The sequence below is a fragment of the Ranitomeya variabilis genome, chromosome 5 (genome assembly GCF_051348905.1).
Source record: "Ranitomeya variabilis isolate aRanVar5 chromosome 5, aRanVar5.hap1, whole genome shotgun sequence".
Classification (NCBI taxonomy): Eukaryota; Metazoa; Chordata; class Amphibia; order Anura; family Dendrobatidae; genus Ranitomeya; species Ranitomeya variabilis.
The window spans coordinates 472897437-472921138 of record NC_135236.1 but is presented as its reverse complement, the minus strand read 5'-3'; the positions used below and the strand labels follow the sequence as shown (position 1 = coordinate 472921138).

Sequence of the window (23702 nt, the reverse complement as noted above, 5' to 3'; positions counted from 1 at the left end):
ATGACCTGCGACAGTGAGATATGCCTTCCCGAGGCACAGCAAATCACTGGGACAGTCAAATCAATGTTATACTATCTCACTCAATAACTGAAGGGTGCTATGTACTACTTGTTTAGGGAGTAACTGGTGCAAATAATGTGCTAGTCTTAGGCTTAGATAAATGGGATTCCTTTCGTTGTTGACAGTATGGTGTACCTCATTTAAAAAGCATATGCACACCATGCAAGAGTAGAAGAACATTGCTATAGAGATAATCAATGCAAATTTTGCACAGTAACCCAACATTTTTATATGGATTTTCAACCAACTATGTATACAGTAGTGTAAGCGACAAGAACAATTTAGTTTCCTGTGCACATGTTTGTAATGGATCCAAAATAAAAATAAAACAAAATCTGAATCAGTTACAAACGGTGAAAAATGAAAATTATGCATTATGATCCAATCTCCCCCACCCCCCATAAAAAAAAATTGGGGGCTAAACAAAACAAAATTGTACAAACTACTTTTCCGACTGTGGAGCAAATCACTTTTTAAAATTGCTAAATTTGTGCACAACTCTGAATTGTACACAAATTTTGCGATTTTTGGATGGAGTGGAGAGGGAGTGGGGGTGGAAAGGGCCTCTTTCACACATCCGTGTCTCCAGTACGTGTGGTGACAGTTTTCACACGTACCGGAAACACAGACACACGTAGACCCATTCAAATTAATGGGTCTGTGCACATGTCAGTGTGTTTCCACGGACCATGTGTCCGTGGGCCCTATACGTAGGCATGTTCGTTTTTTACCATCAGCATGGGCATCAAAATGTCCCGCACATGTAGAACACACATTGATGTCATCCGTGTGACACGCATCGGCACCGGGAAAGAAGCGCTACAGTAAGCGCTGTTTCACGGCGGCAGGTGCTGAAGACGGCTCTCATCAGAGTTATATTAAAGTCAGAACGATGACAGCAGGTGAAGGCTATTGGGACTATTACTCCCATCATCTGATACCTGCTGATGTCTATAACAGTGACAGCAGTAGTGGATGATCGGGTTGGTTATCAAGAATAGAGGGGTACTCACGCTGTTTTTTTAATTACTTAACTAAATAATATAAAAAACAAACGGTGTGGGGTCCCCCCATTTTGACAACCAGCCTTGCTAAAGCTGGTATTCTCAGGCTAGTAAGAGACAATTGATATAGGCTCCCCAGCCTAAAAACAGCAGCCCACAGCTGCCTGAAAAGCACATCGATTAGAGGCGCCAATTCTGGAGATTTGCCCGGCTCTTCCGACAATACAAAGGTGACATCAACCCTACAAATATGAACTCACTTGCCACCACTACAGGGCAAGTGGGAAGAACCGGGCAAAGTGCCAGAATAGGTGCATCTAATAGATGTGCCTTTTCAGGGGCAGCTGCGGGTTGCTGTTTTTAGGCTGGGTGGTCCTATATCAATGGCCCCTTACCAGCCTGAGAATACCAGACCCCAGCTGTGAGCTTTAGATAGGTTGGTTGTCAAAAATGGGAGGGACCCCATGCCGATTTTTAAACAGCATGGGGACCCCTCTATTCTTGATAACCAAGCTTGCTGAAGCTGACAGCTGAGGATTGCAGCCCCCAGGTGTGAGTTTTGCCTGATTGGTTAAAGAAAATAAGGGGGAACACACACCGGATTTTTCATTCATTTATTTCATTATATCGCAGGCGGCGGGTGAGGAATACCCCGATCATTCGCTCCTGCTGTCACTATTATTAGCAGCAGCAGGTGTCAGATGATGGGAGTAATAGTCCCAAAAGCCCCCTCTTGCTGTCATCGTTCTGACTTTAATATAACTCTCATCATTCTCTTCTGCTCGCGCCGATCGCCAGCAGAGCAGGGGGGAATGATGAGAGCCGTCTTCAGCACCTGCTGCCGGGGAGCAGCGCTTACCGTAGCGCTTCTTCCCCGGCGGCCATCTGTGTGGTACTGATGCGGCCCACGGTTGCAACACGTGTGCCGCAAGTATTACACACATGGACACGGATATCTCCATTACCGTTTAGAGGAAATATTGGTACAGGAAATATCAGGACAGCGAAAGAGGCCTAAAAGCCGGGAAACAAGTTGCACGGGTGATTAGTTGGACAGGTAGGTCCACGGTGGCTTCTCCCAGCCCACTTCCCTGGATAGACAGGTCTATCACAACCAGCACATGCAGGGAGAGACTTGTCAGTCACTGGCTGCGGGGGACCCACCTATCCAACAAGTCTCCCATGCGCCTTTTCAACTATTTTAAAATAATGGTGGAAATCACACAACCAGAGCCTGATACATGCTGCCCGTGGATCAGTCATCATGTATCAGCTGTCAAATCCTTTAAAAGGCATGTGGCTCTTAATGAATCAGGCTGGTTTGACTCCAACATGCCCCCTGCTCAAGACCGGCGCTTTTTTTATTTAACCACAAAACAACAGCAGCTGGAAAGGAGGCAAAGTGAAGGCATTTTATGAGATGTTCAGTGCCATTCAAATGAATGGATCCTGTACTGAAACATTTAAATACCATTTTTATGATCCCACAACAGATCCAAAAACAGATATACAGTAACTAATGTGCCTGTGAACATAACTGTAGACAGTTCTCACAAATCTGCCTCAACGTGTACTTCAATAAACCTCATTGTTTCCAAAATTCTTGCATACACCCCTACATTTTATGGTTACACTCCCAAGGTGATATTTGCTGCAATTTAAATATATATATATATATATATATATATATATATATATATATATATATAGCCACTGCATCTTTGGAAAATTGCTGCAAAAAAATCCAAAATAAATACTAATGCATTGTGTCAATGCTGCCTTAGGATGGAAGTGTTGACCTTGCTGTTGTGATATCTACAAAGTAAAGGGAATTGTTATGTTTTATAACTGGCAAATTCCTGTTCCTGAAATATGCAAACGATCAGCTTTATGGAAAAGGTCTCAGTGGAGGATACACACCTAAGCACCCCCATATAATTACTGCACTGACCACAGAGTCATGAATTTCTGATGACCCCCATTTCTCAAGTATATTCCTAGAAAAGGGACCTCTTTAGTAGATGTGTAAGCAGACACTGGAAATTGTAGCCTAATTTACACACAGGATTCAACGTATCATTGAGACATTCCAACCCGTTACGAAAGCAATTCTCATTCAGTATTTTCCGCGTTTTCCAGTCTCTCCTGAGCTACTCTACTTGAATTATTGATGTAAAGATGAATCAACCAAGGCTGTATTTTTAGATACTCCATACTCCAGAGAATTTGGCAGTTTCCTGCTCTGGGTTTTATCAAGTGATGTACCAGAACGAAGTGCAAACAGAAAGATCAATTCAGAAAACATCAAGGCATGACAGGAACTGAAAAGTCATGCACAAAAAATGCTCAAATAAAGCAATATTTAATATACCACGTACATTTGAAGAATTACACGTGTTGTACAAGATTAGAAATATTGACTCAGCATTTGTCCCCAGGAATAGCACCACTCTTGTCTATGTTCATGCTTGGTATTACAGCCCAGTCTTGTTCACATACAGAGCCGTGCTTTAAATTGTCTAAATACTCACCTCCCTTCGATCCCCGCTGGCCGGAGGTCCCGTCTCTTCCGCATCTTCTGACTTTGTGACGTCTCGGACAGAGGGCGAGATGATGTCTCTATAGCACGCCCTCTGCTCTGAGCAGTGCAGGACCAGAATAGGCTGAAGACACCGGAGTTGAAGAGACCGGAGATGGAGCCATAGGGGAACGAAGAGAGGTAAGTATTTGATTATTTTTTTTTATGTATGGAGCCCATTCTTATGGAGCATTATATGGGGTTCATTATTCTGTATGGAGCATTTTATGGGGCCCATTCTGCATGGAGCATTATACGGGGTCCATTATTCTGTATGGAGCAATATATGGGGCCCATTCTGTATGGAGCATTATATGGGGTCCATTATTCTGTATGGAGCATTATATGGGGCCCATTCTGCATGGCGCATTATGAGGTCCATTATTCTGTATGGAGCATGACATGAGGTCCATTATTCTGTAAGGAGCATTATATGGCGCCCATTCTGTATGGAGCATTATATGGGGTCCATTATTCTGTATGGAGCATTATATGGGGCCCATTCGGTATAGAGCATTATATGGGGCTCCTTTGCATACACAGCAAACTCTCAAGCTTGTGCACACACCTAATTTTCTCGTCCAAGAGATATCGGTGGTTTTCACGATTGCACTAGTACCCATTATATTAGGCTGTGCACATTTCCGATTTCTTTCCTCGGACTGAGTGGTCAACAGAAGAAGTTGAAGACATGTCTGATTTTTACCTGAGTGTTGGATCAAATTCGGCAATGCAAGTATACGGGTACGTGAAAAAAATCTTGCATGACATCCAAGTGCGGTCATCAACTCACATCAAACCCTCATCCAAGTCTGATCAGAATATTAGGACCGTTTTTCTCGGATGTTGAGAAATCGGTCATGTGAACACTTAGCAGCATAGGGAAAAGCAGGGGAAGCGCTCACCTCATGGATACATCAGACTCATAGACTAAGGGGTTGGATTTCTTTTCCTCCTCATAAAGACCTCCATTTAAAAACTGCATTTTGTGATTATTGTGTTTTCTTTGTCTAATATTTACATTTGTTTGGTGATCTGAAAAATATTTGGAATTGAGAGTTCTCAGTGGTTGATACCTTTTAATGGCTAACTGAAAAGATGGTAACAAATTGCAAGCTTTCGAGACTACTCAGGTCTCTTCAACAGGCATAGACTAATACAATACTTGAAGAATCACATATTTATACACAACACAGCACAGAACTGTCATTATGGGACAGGGATAAACAGTTGTGTCCATAAATATTGGAACAGTTTGTAGATAAAGAGTGAATATTTTGTTGTCCTCTGATTGGGGTCTGGTTCTGTGTTATGATGCCCCCATGGGGTCTTAAGAGCAAATTCCTTAATTGATGTAAAAAGATATAAATCCATGAGACACAATCATTCCTGCCCTAAGTGTGTCAAAGGTCGTCATAAGTTTATCAACTACTGAGGACTCTCAATTCCAAATATTTTTCTATCTACTGGCTAACAGGGTACGAAGATATATATCTTTCCTGTATCATTTGGTGATCTGAAACATTTAAGAGTGACAAATATGCAAAAGAATAGGAAATCATGAAGGGGGCATCCCTGGTCCAAATTACTGTTATTGTGAACAGCTAAGCAAGTTGAAGGTGAAATGATGTTTAAAAGGCCTAAAGTTAAAGGTAACACATTTCCTTTGTACTTTAGGCAAAAAAAGTCATTTTTTACATTTACAAAATTACAAAAGGGAAAACGGGCAGATGCAAATGTTTGGCACCCTTGGAAAGTTGCGTGCTCACATAACTTTGACCAAGGTTTCAGACCTTAATCCCTTAATGACAGAGCCAATTTAGACCTTAATGACCAAGCCAAATTTTACAATTCTGACCACTGTCACTTTATGAGGTTACAACTCTGGAATGCTTCAATGGATCCCACTGATTCTGAGACTGTTTTTTCATGACATATTGTACTTCATGTTAGTGGAAACATTTCTTTGATATGACTTGCATTTATTTATGAAAAAAATGGAAATTTGGCAAAAATGTTAAAAAAATTTCAACTTTCAAACTTTTAATTTTTGTGCCCTTAAATCAGAGAGTTATGTCACACTAAATAGTTAATAAATAACATTTCCCACATGTCTACTTTACAACAGCACAATTTTGGAAACTTTTTTTTGTTAGGACGTTATAAGGGTTAAAAGTTGACCAACAATTCCTAATGTTTTCGACAAAATTTACAAAACCATTTCTTTAGGGACGATCTCACATTTGAAGTGAATTTGAGGGGCCTGTATTACAGAAAATACCCAAAAGTGACACCATTCTAACACTGCACCCCTCAAGGTGCTCAAAACTACATTCAAGAAGTGTATTAACTATTAACCCTTCAGTTGGGTTGCACTGTAGTGCCAGCGGCAGAAACCTTGGTTTGGGTCATGGATCTTCCAGCAGGACAATGAAGCCAAACATACAGGTGCTTCTAGCAAAATTAGTATATCATCAAAAAGTTAATTTATTTCAGTTATTCAATACAAAAAGTGAAACTCATATATTACATAGTCATTACAAACAAAGTGATCTATTTCTAGTGTATTTTTCTGTTAATGTTGATGATTATGGCTTACAGCCATTGAGATAGGGTACTTCATTTTCTGGACCAATTTCAAGGGTGCCAACACTTTTGGTCATGACAATATATATAAATATGGTGATGTTTGAAATGTAATACATTTTTTTGGGGGTGCGTTATACCATTATATAAATCTATATAAAACACGATGCCCATCCTATCACGTTACATTTTAAACATCACTGATCCTAACAAAGCCACAATCTAAAATATATATAGACATTTTTAGACTCCTAGCAAACATATTGCTAAAGTGTTTTGGACCTCCAAAAGAGAATGAAAAATACTACTGAATGCTGTGTGCAAAGGTGCCCCAAACCAGGGAACATTGGCACACAGAAGTGATGGTCTTTCTTGTCCATTCCTCAATACTGAAATATCATGTTAGCGATTAATATGCAAATTATCCACAAATAAGCGTAAAGTTGCCCTTATGCACTCATCCCTTTTCATCCAAATCCCAAAGATAGACGCAGCTTGGCACTACTTTCTCACGTAAATCACGAGACTCATCCATTCAAATCTGTGGGTGCATGAAAAAGATCGGATGCCTTACGGAGAAACAATATAGCACCTGCTTTTTACAGATACATTGCAATTCTGTAACATAGGAAACTGTAAATGGTCCTGTAAATTTTTAATAGCTGTAAAAAACGGAGTCTATGCAGATGACAAACAAATCGTCCGAGTTTTCTGAATGAAATGCTGAACAATTTTTTACACGCTTGTGTGAACCTACCCTAAGCAGAACACTTAGGCTATGTGCACACGTTGCGGATTAGACTCAGGAATTTTTTATGCGGATTCTACATCTCTTGGCAGAAAACGCAGGTGCGGATTTGACGCATTTTTGTGCAGATTTTGTGCGGATTTGCCGCGGATTTACTGCGGATTTTGTGTGGAGTTACTGCGTTTTTTACCCCTGCGGATTTCTATAATGGAATGGGTACAAAAACGCTGCAGATCCGCACAGAAGAAGTGACATGCTTCTTCTTTTAATCCGCAGCTTTTCCGTGCGGAATTTTCCGCACCATTAGCACTGCATTTTTTTCCACTGATTTACATTGTACTGTAAATCACTTGCGGATCTGCAGCGTTTCTGCACCGCAAAAAACACTGCGGATCTGCAGGAAATCCGCAACGTGTGCACAGACCCTTAAGGTGTTGGTGCTTTCCCTGCAATCATATGTACTACAAATGAGTACATTCTGATATCAATGTAGATAAAGGCAGGAAACAGACTGAAAAAAAGCAGGGTTTGGAAGACACATATGCATTTTTTACCTAACTAACTTGATTTGCAAAGTTTTAGATATCATGCCGGTTAAAAATGTAAAAAAAATAAAGTTTAGTTACTCTGTAGCAGACAGACAATTTTACAAGAGAGCATCTAGAAAGTCATTTCACAATGCAGCAATTAATCTGATCTCGATTTATGCTCATCCAAAATCTGACTGACATGATGCAATAATAGAATCAGGAAGTGTCACATGCGGCACAATACACGCTTGTACACTAGATGGCGCTGGTACAATTAGATATATTGCTACTATCCCTACATGTAACGGCCAATATCACGCTAATAAAGCAGTATTAATAAACAGCAGGACTCCAGGACAACTGGAGCGGAGGTCCACTCACTGAGTCAAAGGCTATCGTTTCTGACAACAAGCATTCTACCTAAGGCACAGCGGAGTCAGTCATAAAAAAAACCACTGCAAGCTGCAAGGAGGCCACTGGGAATTTAATTTCCCAGCGGCTTCCCTGCTCTATTTTTATATTGCTCCAACTCATAAGGTGAATGATTCCAATAACAGTAAAATACAGTTCTGAGGGACCGAAATTTCCTCATTTGCGAAAGTGAACCCCCACTTTAAAGTGAGGCTCCAACGACTAAAAGGTGACTTGTCACATGTAATAATGATGTCTGGTCATTGTCTCTTGAAGGTTTCTGAATGGTAAGATATCAGCCAGAATGTGTCCGAGTCCCTGCATAGCAACAATCCTACATGGTGGCAGCTGCAAATCTGTACAGCCCCCCGTGCATATATTGTTGATGGCAGCGTTTCCTGTACAGGATATAAGGCGATTTTTTTTATCTTACTCACATAGCATCAGACATTATCATCACTGTCCACATCGGGGCTCACAATCTAAATTCCCTATCAGTATGTCTTTGGAGTGTGGGAGGAAACCGGAGTGCCCAGAGGAAACCCACGCAAACACGGAGAGAACATACACACTCCTTGCAGATGTTGTCCTGAGCCACCATGCTGGCCCATGCCTTCTTTTGTGGTACAAAAGCATACACAAGATAGATGAAGGCCAAAAGGACATTATTTGGGCACTTGTTGGACTACTTATAATCCTAAGGGTTGTGCTTTACTGGCATCACACTTGGGGCTGCACCAAGTCGTCAGTAGTATGATGCCACTTATGCCACCAGTGTATTGTGATGGTCAAATGCTTGCTGCCAGTAAACAAAGACTAAGAGAATTACTGGTATGTCAGTGCTTGACTGCAGGTGGAAAAAAAGATTTATTTTTTATTTTAATCACATTTGCATTTTTTCGATTTTTTTTTTTTTTTTTTTTCAAAGAAAATTTAAAATTTTTTAATTTTGTACAAATTCATTTAAGTTCATTTTGCAAAAATGAGTACACCGTAAGGAAAGTCAGAGGAGTAAAGATAAAGTTTAGCTACAAAATTCTAATTAAGATCTCAAACACAGGTAAGTTTAATTACTCATTGAACAGGTGTCCAGTAGACAGTTGACTATAAGGCTATGTGCACACACTGCGGATTTCGCTTTGGAACCGCAGCGTTTCCGCAGCTGCGGGTCCGCAGCGGTTTCCCATGAGTTTACAGTACAATGTAAACCTATGGGAAACAAAATCCGCAGTGCACATGCTGCGGAAAAAAACGTGCGGAAACGCAGCAGTTTATATTCCGCAGCATGTCAATTGTTTATGCGGATTCCGCTGCGGGTTTCCACCTTCTCCAATAGAAATCTGCAGGTGAAAACCCGCAGAGGAAACCGCACTAGAAACCGCGATAAATCCGCAGTAAAAACCGCAGCGGTTTTGCACTGCGGATTTATCAAATCCGCTGCGGAAAATTCCGCAGTGGAATCCGCAAAGTGGGCACATGGCATAACAGGGCATTATTTAACAAAGAAAATCCTTTCCCATTTCATGCTGTCAGCAATAGAACCACACGGAAGAGAAACGTGACATGACCTGAGGAAAAAAAACTTTTATTTACACAAAAAAATGAAAGCTATAATAAAAGCTTTAGTTATGTCAGAATATTGTAGCAAACATGGTACAAAAATTAAACAAAGATGGAATTGCAACCATTTCACAGAGAGGTCCATGCCAACCACGGACGTTATCACCTTAACAGGAACCGCTTGTGATGAGAAGTGTTGATGAAATGAACATGCAAGTTCACTGCAGTTAGCTGAAGAAGTAAAAAAGCCAAACTGTAGTGACTGTTTCCTGTGACACAATACAACATAAACTACAGAGGAATGGCACGCAAGGGTGTCGTCCACAAAGGAAGCCTCTCCTAAAGCTTATGAACAAAAATGCCCGCCTACAAATGGCCAGGGCCCAAGCTGAAAAATATGAAGACTATTGAGATTCTGGAGTGATGAGACCAAGATAAAACTTTTATGGAACTGATAGCTTCAAAGATGTACTGAATAACAAAGGTGAGGGATACAAAGAAAAATGCATGGTGCCTACAGAGAAACATGGTGGTGGCAGTGTATTTATGTAGGGATGCTTGAATGCTGCTGGTGTCAGGGAGCTACATTTCATTAATGATATCATGAATTCACAGATGTACTGCTGTTGTTATGGATCTGCAACACAGGACTAAGGTAGAAGGGGGAAAACTGACCCTGCACTATGACTAGGCTGAAACCCTACGATGGAGTGGGCGACCCATTCCTTGCGAATAGACCCACCGACGATCCTAGGTTAATCTCAAGAGAAGACCTATAGATAAGGGGAAGGGGTTCCCTAAAAGAACTAAGGACTGGGTACAAAAATGGGTCACCTCCTAATAGAAAACAAAGAGAAGGCTGCAGAAACCAATAGAAAACAGAAAATAAGGCTAGCAGAACCAGAGGTACCAGCACTGCACAAATAACACACACAGAAGACAAAGCAAAGCACCAAGCTAGAGCTCAAGCAGATAAACACTGCTGTCCAGCAAGGCTTGGGAGGCAGGTGCTGGTTAATAAAGAGTGAAACAAACACCTCACCAAAGACAAACCCAGCACCAGAGGAAAAAGACCAGCAGCCAGAACTCCACAAGAAAATGGCGGATAGACACAAATTAAACAGATTCTAACAGCTGTTAATTGAAAGAAAAGATGCTATCATCACTCCCTGCCCTTGGTAGATGTCCACTTTTCCAACATGACAATGATCTAAAACAAACATATGTCGCATCTCGGAAGAACCAGGTGAAAGTGATTCAGTGGCCAAGTATATCTCATGATTTGAACACGACCAAAACACCTCTGGGGAATTTTGAAGAGACAAGTTGAGCATCACTCTCCATCCAACATCAAGGCTCTAAAAGAGATAGTTCTCGCAGAATGGAAAAAGATAGATGTTGCAATATGTCCTTAAATTGTTAATTTCATGACTAGAAGACTTAGCGCTGTACTTAAAAATCATGTAGGTCATACAAAATATTAAATGTTGTACTTTTTGATATGGGGTGTATTCGTTTTTTGAATTAATGAATTTCAGTAAAACTGAAGATTTTGTAATTAAAGATATATTACTAACCTTACTTTCATGTTATGGCTTAAAAAATGTTCTACGAAAATCAGTCTTGGAAATTGTTCTTGTGTTTAGTGAGATATTTATTAGGTTGTATACTCATTTATGTTGAGCAGTGTATATAAGATTATAGTGTTGTCCGATTTTTTTCACAGATTCAAATACTTGCATTCCCGATTTTTATCCGATACTCGTGCCTGTGCGTACAGAAAGCTGCCAAACAGTGGTGGGGGTGGGGTTCTACAGAGCTCAGCATTCAGAGCTCGCCTAAATTTGCAGCAGACTAAACAGTTTTTAATAAAAAACTACAGCAAACAGTGAAAGCTATGATACAGAAAGTATGATTGAACATTTGCACAGGCCATTTATTGATAACAAGCAGGGATGAGCAGACCCATGGAAGTTCGAGTTCTGGCACCTGACCCGAAATTTAGTCCAAAGTTCAGTTCGGATACCAAAACTGTGCCCAGACCAGAACCGGAACTTTGGAGCAAGAAAATATTCTCTCTCTCTTCCCCCAAAACTCTGAACATTTCAATAGAAGAAGTCCGTGTTCAGCGTTTTTTTTTACACCAGGCACTAACTGTCCGGTACGAACCACAAACTTTTAAGTTAGGGTTCGTTCATCTCTAGTAACAAGTGTTCCTAGAAATTCTTGTTTCCTGATGATTTGCCAGTTTAAACAGGCTGCCCATCACTTAACAAAGGAGCAAAAGATTGGTTTGTCGGGTGAAATGATTTTTAATCTTTTTTGTTTAATCTTCATTGTCACATCATTCTGTGTAAATAGGACATGTGATGCTGAGATCAATGACAGTCTATGTTGATATAGTAAAGTGATTAGGCTTTATAGTGTGTTTCAATTTATAAGCATTAAAGGGGTAGTCTATTACCTACAAAACCATATGTCAATTACAATATACCCCCACTTAGAAGTAAGACAACTTATACTCCTCTTTGGTGCAGACGCCATTCCAGCGTCGTTGTCGTTTGGTCTCTTGTTACTTGTGTTACGTTATGTCATGTGAGCCCTGCAGCTAATCAGCACCTGCTAATGGTCAACTTCACTCTCACTTCCTTCCAACTAAACTGACATCGGAAAAAAGTGGGAACTGCCTACTCCTGTTTGAGGATCTGTTGTTTTAAAATAACATGTACTGTATGTCCACTAGTGATGAGCGAACGTGCTCTAAAAAGATGTTATCCAAGCATGCTCATGTGCTCTCCAGGTGTCTTCGGTGTGCTCAAAAAAATATGTTCAAGTCACAGTGGCTGAGTGTTTCTTTGGGCAGGCAATATGGTACCCTGTCACTTGTGTCTGTGTGCTTCTCTGCCTCTCACAGGCCATATGGTACCCTGACACTTGTGTCTGTGTGCATCTCTGCCTCCCACAGTTGATGCCTGTCCAATCAGGAACAACTTGAGTGAGTGAATTATGTGTACAACTCAGAACCCACTACTCCAGCCATGTGTGCTGAACAACTGTAGTACCAATTGATTTGTGTGCATGAGAAATGTGTGTGTAAGAAAGCTATTAAACAAATATCAACCGGTTTCCATGAAGCTGATCCTCGCTGGTTTAATGGCTGTCATTGGCCAGTGAAACACACCCTATAAGTTTTCTTACAACCATTACTTCTTTTAACACTAATCTTGCAGTGTACTGCACTGACAGCATTGCCGTTAATAAAATTCAGGATATATATAATATAATATATAAGAATATTCATCTTCCTGGTCCTCCTCACCACATTTCCACAGTCATTTCTACCTCCCATCCACGCTCTATCACAAACTTCCGTAACCTCTCTAACCTTATACCCATTCACCTAGCCCCCGCTTCCCCAGTCCCACTAACAGGAGCTCTGTGGAACGCTCGCTCTGTCTGCAACAAGCTTTCCTACATCCATGATCTTTTTGTTACTACCAAACCTTCCTTCCTCGCCATCACCGAAACCTGGCTCACCCCTTCTGACACAGCCTCCCCTGTTGCACTCTCTTACGGTGACTTCCACCTTTCTCACACACCCCGCCCCAGCAGCAAACATGGTGGAGGAGTTGGTTTTCTCCTGTCAGATAACTGCTCCTTCACCCCAATCCCACTGCCACCCTCTGTTACCCTCCCTTCCTTTGAGGTGCACTCTATGCGCATCTACTCCCCCTCCAACCTCCAACTGGCTGTCATTTACCGCCCCCCAGGGCCAGCCACCACCTTCTTTGACCACTTCACCACCTGGCTACTTCATTTCCTTTCCGCGGACATCCCCACTATCATCATGGGCGACTTCAACATCCCCATTGACACTTCCCTCTCAGCTGCCATTAAACTTCTATCTCTCACTTCCTCCTTCGGCCTCACTCAATGGTCTTCTACAGCCACCCACAAAGATGGTCACACACTAGACCTCATCTTCACCCGCCTCTGCTCCTTATCTAACCTCTCTAACTCACCTCTTCCTCTCTCTGACCACAACCTTCTCACATTCTCTTCCCTCTCCACTCCATGTCTACAATCCCCACCCCACAAACTTTCACACCCTCGCAGAAATCTTAAACATCTTGACCTACTTTTATTCTCTGAATCCCTCCTCCCTCTCACAGACATAAGTTCCTTACACAATGCGGATGACGCTGCCACTCTATATAACACCACAATAGCTGTAGCTTTGGAATCTGCTGCCCCACTTACACATACCAAAGCTCGCAAAATCAACAGACAGCCCTGGCACACCAGCCTGACCAAAGAACTGAGGTGAGCTTCCAGGGCTGCTGAGCGCAGATGGAAAAGATCCCACTCCAACGAGCACTTCATCGCATTCAAACAGTCCCTCACTACTTTCAAGACCACACTTGCCACAGCTAAACAAACCTACTTCTCATCTCTCATATCCTCCCTGTCTCACAACCCTAAACAGTTATTCAACACCTTCAATTCTCTCCTCCGTCCCCCAGCACCTCCTCCCTCCCCACTTATCTCAGCTGAAGACTTTGCCTCATTTTTCAAGCAGAAGATTGAGAACATCACAGACAGTTTTGGTCAACAACCCCCAGAGCCCTTCCTCCCGACTTCCCAGCCCTCCACCTCCAAAACCAACTTCTCCACCATTACAGAAGATCAACTCTCCACTCTACTCTCAAGATCGCATCTCACCACCTGTGCACTTGACCTGCTCCCATCCCACTTCATCCCAAACCTCACCACAGTCTTCATCCCAACCCTAACCCATCTCTTCAACCTATCACTAACAACTGGTGTTTTCCCCTCAAGCTTTAAACATGCCTCCATCACACCTATCCTCAAAAAACCCTCTCTTGACCCATCCTCTGTATCTAGCTATCGCCCTATATCACTTCTCCCTTATGCCTCCAAACTACTGGAACAACACGTCTACCTTGAACTGTCCTCCCATCTCTCTTCTTGCTCCCTCTTTGACTGCTTACAATCTGGCTTCCAGTCACACCATTCCACTGAAACTGCCCTAACTAAGGTCACCAATGACCTCTTAACTGCCAAGAGCAAGCGACACTACTCTGTCCTCCTCCTCCTCGACCTGTCGGCTGCCTTTGACACAGTGGACCATTCCCTATTATTACAGACCCTCTCATCCCTTGGCATCACAGACTTGGCCCTATCCTGGATCTCATCATACCTAACAGACCGGACCTTCAGCGTCTCCCACTCACACACCACCTCCTCACCTCACCCCCTATCTCTCGGAGTCCCACAAGGTTCAGTCCTTGGGCCCCTGCTCTTCTCCATTTACACCTTTGGCCTGGGACAGCTCATAGAATCTCATGGCTTTCAGTATCACCTCTATGCTGATGACACACACATCTACATCTCTGGACCATATATCACCTCCCTACTAACTAGAATCCCTCAATGCCTGTTCACTATTTCATCCTTCTTCTCCGCTAGATTTCTAAAACTTAACATGGACAAAACAGAATTCATCATTTTTCCCCCATCTCACGTGACCCCCCCAACGAATCTATCCATTACAGTACATGGCTGCCCACTCTCCCCAGTCCCACAAGCTTGCTGCCTCGGGGTAATCCTTGACGCTGATCTCTCCTTCAAACCACATATCCAAACCCTTTCCACTTCCTGCCGACTTCAACTCAAAAATATTTCATGAATCCGTACATTCCTCAACCAAGAATCTGCAAAAACCCTAGTCCATGCCCTCATCATCTCTCGCCTTGACTACTGCAACCTCCTGCTCTGTGGCCTCCCCTCTAACACTCTCGCACACCTCCAATTTATTCTAAACTCTGCTGCCCGACTAATCCACCTGTCCCCCACTATTCTCCGGCCTCTCCCCTCTGTCAATCCCTTCACTGGCTCCCCATTGCCCAGAGACTCCACTACAAAACCCTAACCATGACTTACAAAGCCATCCACAACCTGTCTCCTCCATACATCTGTGACCTCGTCTCCCGGTACTTACCTACACGCAACCTCCGATCCTCACAAGATCTCCTTCTCTACTCCCCTCTTATCTCCTCTTCCCACAATCGTATACAAGATTTTTCTTGAGTATTACCTCTACTCTGGAACCCTCTACCACAACACATCAGACTCTCGCCTACCATCGAAACCTTTAAAAAGAGCCTGCAGACCCACCTCTTCCGACAAGCCTACAACCTGCAGTAACCACCGATCGACCAAACCGCTGCATGACCAGCTCTATCCTCACCTACTGTATTCTCACCCATCCCTTGTAGATTGTGAGCCTTCGCGGGCAGGGTCCTCTCTCCTCCTGTACCAGTTATGACTTGTATTGTTTAAGATTATTGTACTTGTTTTTATTATGTATACCCCTCCTCACATGTAAAACGCCATGGAATAAATGGCGCTATAACAATAAATAATAATAATAATAATCTACAATCTAAATCTGATTTGCTTCCAAAAATCCCCTTACACTGCCGCCTTCCTGCTGATACCTTCAGAGAAAATATTCACAGAAAAAAAATTGGTTACAAAATTTGGTTATAAAAGGGTTCAAATTAACATTCTGGCAAAAACAAGATGCATTATATAAAACCTTATTCCAACTGAACAGCACAAAAAAGTCTTTATATTAGCAGTCAATAATTTGCTATAATTAGCCATGCATACGTTTGTTCAGAAGTGATTTCAATAAAAGGGTTCAATTTCTTCAGACCTTGGCGATTTCATACAATGGACTTCCTCCTGCCACCGGTAAATGTGTTTTCTAACACATAATGGGTTATTGATTGAAAAATTGTGTTCCACTACACTGTCAGGGTCTCAGCTTGAAAGGACAGAATAATTCCGCCTGTACATTGCTAATAGAATGATCAAGGCAATTTCCCTTCAGCAGCCCAGGATCTTATAAAAAGGCATGAAATAATACAAAGTAAATGCAGGAAAATTACTAACATTCAATTTTCCTTATATGTTGTTTGTACTGTAAATGCATCATCTGTAAGCTTTAAGAGTATGTGCACACGTTGCAGATTTGACTGTGGAATTTTCTGTGCAGATTCTGCATTCCTTGGCAGAAAACGCAAGTCAGAATCTGCACCTTTTTTTGGTATGTGCACACGTTGCAGATTTTTGTGCAGATTTCTTCCTTTTTTTTACCCCTGCAGATTTCTATTATGGAATGGGTGCAGAAACGCAGCAGATCTGCAAAAAGAATTGACATGTTCCTTTTTTTAATCTGCTGCGTTTTCGGTGCAGATTTTTCCGCACCATTAGCTCAGCATTTTTTTTTTGCTATTGATTTACATTGTACTGTAAATCATTTGCAGATCTGCAGCATTTCTGGGCGGAAAAAAAATCTGCAGATCTGCAGGAAATCTGCAACGTGTGCACATACCCTACTTCTAATGAGTAGTAATATACACTGTATATAAAACACATATCATTTTCTTGCATTATTAAATGCTCTACTGCTGTGGAATAATAAAAGCTAATAACATGCAAGATTAGTTGTATAGCGCCTTTAAAATACAGTAGTTCACCCTTATTTTGTAAGAATCTGGCTGCAAGGAAATATATTATATGCTAGTCATTCAAATGATGGGAGCTTCTCTCCATCTTGGTACAAAAAGGGACATCTTTAAGATGCCCTTACCCTAAATGATGTCTATATGCCAAAATAGGACATAGGGATAAAGGCTGTCGTACAGAGAATAATCCCTTTATCCCAGGGGTGGGGAATCTTTTTTTTTTTTGCTAAGGGCCATTTGAAAATTTTGACCATCCTTCAGAGGCCGTACAAATTGCGCGCTAACTCAGCCCACAAAGTACGTCATGCTAAAGGGAAATGGTGTCAGGATGTAATGTTTCATTGCACGGGTCTCAGCGCTCAGTAGGGAACACTGTGTGAGCTTGCTCACAGAGCAAAAGTAATTAAGGGGCCGGCGGCCATCAAAGTACAAATACTGGACCAAGTAGTGCGGTCCCCTGGAATCTGACAGATAACAGGTCATCAAAAGCCATAAAAGGCCCGAGGACCTGAGGTTCCCCACCTCTGCTTTAATCCATAATGCAGAAGAACCAGCTAGTGTGGTATGAGACAATCATCATATACTTGTGTGGCTTTCATTGTGGTGACCTATCAATTATGGAATTGACCAAAAGTACAATACTAGTGCCAAACGAAATTCTACAAGACTCAACCAATGGCCTGCATAATATATTTCCCTCGGGTTAACTACCAAAAAGGCACACGTAACAGATCTTATAATACAAAGTCTGAATAGCAAACTCAAAATGCTTAGCTTTGTTTCCTAATCTATAGGTTTTAGGGATAAAGAAAGGACTTGTCAATGTTGTCAATTAGGCTATGTGTTGAGTTGGAAATGAAAGAAGGAAGACAGGTTTATTGGTTGTGAAACTACAGGGCTCAGCATAGAAATAAGTAAGTTACAGAGCTGGCAGGACAAATCAGGCAAGTGGGGATTCCTGCAGAAAGGAAAGCTTATAAGTCCAGGAAACATACAGTCCAGCAGAAAAGTGGGACCTTACGAAAAGGTAGCGCCCTGCTGTGAGTGCTAAAACATTAGTACATTGTCTCAACGCGCATCCTCTGAGACTGATATAGGCAAAGACTCCGGTTACTGGGATCATAGCGATACATGTGGACCCGTATGACCCTCCCCCTAAGAAAAAACAGGCAATTCCAACTCCCCCCATGCCCGCTGTGGGACCTGTTGCCGGGAACAAAATGCAACATGTAACACAGGGATGGAGCCGGTGTATTGAGTGGAAGAGGGAGAAGGAAAATGTATTAACTGTTACACCTTGTTCACCAGTTTCTTTGTGTGTAAAATGAACATTGTTTTTAAGGACTGGTCTGGTTTATTGATTGAAAAAGTAAAAGAGAGTGGGATTGCACTAAGTGCATGGGAGACGACAATGGAAGCATCAGATCCTGGTACTATGTCGCACGCACTCACCAACAACACTCAATTCTCTTTAGTGTGCCAGGGTGTCGGACACTTGACACTCACCTACAGCTACCACACAGGGCACGTTTACAATAGTAGGGATTCTTAAGGAGTCGAAACTGGAGTAGATAAAGTTAGAGGGTTATTACTGATTTATATTGCGTATTTTTATAATACCATAATGTAGAAAGTCGAGAATACTAAGCATAAGTGTTGTAGACAATATCTAATTCAGTATACTTTAATACATAAAGGGTTATTTCCATCTTTATAATGTATCACCTATCCACCAAATAGGTGATAACTTGCCGATCAGTGGGGTCCAACTGCTAAGACTCCACTCATCCCAAGAACAGGCCCATCTGAATAGAGCAGAGGTCAGATATGGGCTTCAGGGCTCCATCTTTTCTCTATGGCATTGCTGGAGATTAAATGGGGTTCTGTAGAGCCCTGTCTGAATGGAGCAATGGACGGACAATGTGCACTACCTTTCCATTCAGACAAGACATTGCATAGCACCTTTCTCAGGATCGGTTGGGGTCCCAGCAGTCCAATCTGTTCTGAGCAGCCAATTTTCGGTTCTATGGAAAGTAATAACTTCTAAATATGGAAATTGCCCTTTATTGAAGCTCAAAACCTCATTTAACATCATATGCAATAACCTTGCTCCCTGCAAAAGCAACTTAATTTGATCTAAGCCCAGTAGTGAACTTATGAGTTGTTTCCTTGGAAACAAAATGCCAAAGAACATTTCACTTAGTGTTCTTATATAACTAGAGGAACAAACTGTACCAAGAGCAGTCACATATCTATGAACTTTTACCCTATGCCTAATTCCATAAAGGTTACTTAAAATAAAAAGAGGTTTGTCAAACAATAAAGAAAAAAAATGATCAACAAAAGTTAGAGGTGTTGTCCACTACTGGAGCGGCAGGGGCTGAGAGTGGCACCGGACTGAGAGGCAAGTATAGATATTTTTTATTTTATTCAGCAACACAGGAACATTAACCCCGATCAGGCCAATTTTTTCAATTCTGATCACTGTCACTTTATGAGGTAATAACTCTGGAACGCTTCAAAGGATCCTACTAATTCTGAGAATGTTTTCTCAAGACATATTGTACTTTATGATAGTGGTAAAAAAAATTTGATATGAATTGTGTTGAAATTTGGTGAAAATTTTGAAAATTTTGCAATTTTTGAACTTTGAATTTTTATGCCCTTAAATCAGAGAGTAAGGTTATACCAAATAGTTAATATATACTATTTCCCACATGTCTACTTTACATCAGCACAATTTTGGAACCAACATTTTTTTTTGTTAGGGAATTAAAAGGGTTAAAAGTTGGGGGCGTTCCCGGAAGTGGATGGAGTAGGAAGCATGGTGCTGAGTTCTGCTCCCTGTCAGCCCTAAAATAACGGTTTTATATCTGAAAAGGCAGCCCCAGGACCATAAATTATGGTCAGGAAGACCGTGTGCACAGACAAGAATGATGACACTTAATGCTGGTACCGTGACCCAGGGACCGCTGAATGTTTATTTACAGGCAGACACCTCAGCCTCAGCAGCTGCCCACAGAGCAATGGCACCCAAGGCCACTATTATACAGGAACAAGAGGGCAGAGGCGAGATCCCTGGAGCATTAGAGGGGAACCAGAGGGAATTATGCACAGCGGTGAGTGAACTCCCCCTGAGACACTGGAGGGTCGTGTGGATGTGAGACAGGAGCAAAAGAGTCTGCAGCCCCCCTCAGGTCCACCCCTGCCCCCCTCCCAGAGTTACACATGCAAAAGGAACTTTCCAAGCAGAGCTGTGTATTAGCTCAGCCGGCAGCACAGGAGACATCTCCCATCCCAGAGCCAGGTCAGGGCTCTAACTACAGGCAAGATCCATATATAAGGCTGATATATCAAGTACTCCCTGCCTGCCTCAATTTGCTAGTAATACAGACCAGGAATTCTCTTCAGACTCAGAGTTTACAGCACCTGATGTTGCTCATGATAAATGGAGCTCATATATGAAACAACTTCCCACAAAAGCAGATTTTAAATTGCTTATAGTTGAAGTGCGTGATGCATGCAGAGTGGAGATTGCGACTGTAAGGAGGGATATTCAACTTGAGTTGAGACCCTAGTAGATGACCATGATCTAACCCATACATATGTTTCTCAGCTCCATTCCACGGTTATGGCGCAGCATGAAGCAATTTGTGACTATCAAAGACACCTGGAGGATTTGGACAATAGGGGTCGCAGACATAATATTAGGGTTCGTGGCTTGCCAGAACCTCACGGCAAGGAAAATCTTCCTAAGATTTTACAGAATATTGTTAACAAAATAATGGACGCTCCTCCTGCTCAACAGATCAAACTTGATAGGGCACATAGAGCACTGCGTCCTAAAGGATCATCTCCACTGCCCCGTGATATCATATGCTGTGTTACAGATTATGGACTAAAGGAAGAAATAATGTTCCATGCCAGGAGAAAAAGGAGCATTGAGTGAGTTTGAGGGAAATCAACTCCACATCCTGCCAAACCTCTCCTGGGTCACTCTGCAAAGGAGGCGTCTGCTACGTGCTCTTCTAACAACACTGAAAGATAACCAAATCATGTACAAATGGGGGTTCCCATTCAGCCTTACAGCCAGAAGAAATGGCCGCTCAACCACCCTTAAAGTTGCAGCTGACCTGCACCAGTTTTGCTCAGCCTTAGAAATTCCGGTCCCAAAACTACCAAACTGGGAACTGACCCCCCCTGCTCCATTGCCGTCCCCAGCTTGGCAGCAAGTTTCAACTAAAAAATGGCGTGCCTCCCCCCCGGTCCTATCTCAGGAGAAAAACCACCACCCTTCTAGGTGCTGATGGAAAATTAAGAGGACTATTTTGCCTGTGTTGTCAACATGAACAGACCCTGGGACTTGCACTACAGATCATCTTATATCTACAGAAATATGACCGCATAAGATAATACTGCCTCAACTGCAAGGCTGGCAGGGAGTGCAAGAAGGCACTCTAATGGCTCAGACTACTTGAAATCTCCAGAATCTTCTAATTCGTTTTTCTTTTTTCCTGTTTTTTACCCCCATATTGACATTTCCAGTTTCCTGATGTCAGCTCGGGCTTCAGAGAAGGAATATGGTCAATGTAGGATTTTGACCACGGTTCGAAAAGTAATCAGGCTCTGGACTTGTTTTTGGAGTCTAATTTCGAATGGGGTCACACTTGGTAACGGGACCAAGAGTTTGTTTGTTCCCTACGTTCCCTTCTCCCTCCTCCCTTCTTGTCTTCCTTCTTTTCTTTTTCTACTCCTAGGTAACGGCATCATGTATCTATCCCAGTATGGAGTGGGCAACTTGGTGGGCCACTACTTGGTCAAGAGTGGGGGCCAGTGGACCTGGAAGGGGGTGAGATATATTGCTTCATCTCGTATATATTGGATTTTTTTGGAGACAATGGCTCTATCGTGCGTCTCATGTCATTAAATGTTAAGGGGCTCAACTCGGATGTTAAGAGACGCCTCCTTCTACAAGAATTGAAGTCTTCAAAGGCAGATATTGTGTTTCTGCAGGAGACGCACCATGATGGAACAGGATCCTTCAACTTTGCTAGGGGAAGATTCCCAATAGTATATACAGCCACCCAAAATAGGAAAAAAGCGGGAGTGGCGATTATAATAGCTCAAAATTGCCCTTTCCAGGTTATTAGCTTGGACTCAGGTCCTAATGGGCTATACTTGATCCTAACGGGAACTTTGAAGGGAGTCCCTGTGGTACTATGTAACGTATATGTCCCCAATTCTGGACAGTTACTTTTCCTAAATCCGGTATTAGCTAAATTATGTCAAACCCCATCACATGCGCTATATTTGAGGGGTGATTTTAATTAGATTTTTTCAGCATTAAGGGACAGGCTTTCTGTAAGTGGCGCCCCAACCCCATTGAGTTTGACTAGACAAACTAAGGCGTTCCATGTGCTAATTCGAAAGCATGGCCTCTATGACCTGTGGCGTACCTCGAACCCGACAGCCAAGCAGTACACATTCTATTCACATCCACACTCAACCCACACGCGGATAGACTCTTTCTTTGGCAATCTCTTGGCTTTGCGAGGAACTGCAACAGCAGACATTGGCCAAATTACGTGGTCGGATCATGCGCCAGTTATACTGGATCTCCGCCCGGCCTCCTTGCCAAGACGGGAATGTCATTGGAGGCTAAATGACTATTTACTCAAACACCCAATGCATAAAGCCAAACTCCAAGAACAGTTGGAGGATTACATTACTCTAAATAAAGACTCTGTCCCTCGCTCTCCTCAGTTTGGGAGGTGCATAAAGTTGTAATGAGAGGGAACTGCATTTCATTAGCATCACACATAAAAAAGAGACAGTAATCATCAACAGATGACCCTTTTGGCACGTCTCAAAAAGTTGGAACAAAGAATGTCTGTGCAACCCTCTAAACGTACACTTAAAAAAAATTGTTGAGGTAAGGGGTGGGCTGAGGGATCTCTCTATCCAGAAAGTTGAAAAAAATGATGGTGTATGCTAAGCAAAAATACTATGAGAGAGGTAATAAGGCCCACTCTCTCTTGGCAGCTCAGTTCAGGGAGAGATTGGTTCAGGCTTCCCCCTTTGCCATCAAAAATAAACAGGGACACCTCATATATGACCCACAGAAACAAGCAAACATATTTCAGCATTACAATTCCCATCTATATTCATTACCCTCCATTCTACCCATAGACCAGATTGATAGATCTGAAAGACTCAAAACTTACTTGGACACCTGTCAATTACCAACCTTGAGTGTGGAAGCCCTTTTAACACTAAACAACATGATAACCAAAGAAGAACTGGAGAATACAATTAAAAAATTGCCCCAGGGTAAAGCCCCAGGACCTGATGGGTTCACATATTTATACTACAAAACATTCCAGAAAGAATTAATGGCCTTTATGTTACCGCTCTTTAATTCCTTCATGTCGGGTTCTCCCATTCCCCCCTCTATGCTGAGTTCACATATCACAGTAATACATAAACATGGAAAGGACCCTGCTGATTGCGCCAGCTATCATCCTATATCCCTACTAAATGCCGATCTTAAAATATTTACTAAAATCCTGGCTAATAGATTGAGTTTGCTTCTTCCGGATGTAATCCATAAAGATCAGGTCGGTTTTGTGGCAAATAGGCAAGCGGGTGATAACACTAGACGTACTATAG

General features: G+C 42.2%; 1 protein-coding gene across 7 annotated transcripts in view; it reads right to left on the bottom strand.

The window, feature by feature from the left end:
• The window catches only part of PPFIA2 (PPFI scaffold protein A2), a 580573-nt gene that overhangs the window by 502491 nt on the left and 54380 nt on the right, over positions 1-23702 (bottom strand). The gene's annotated exons all lie outside the window — the stretch shown is intronic.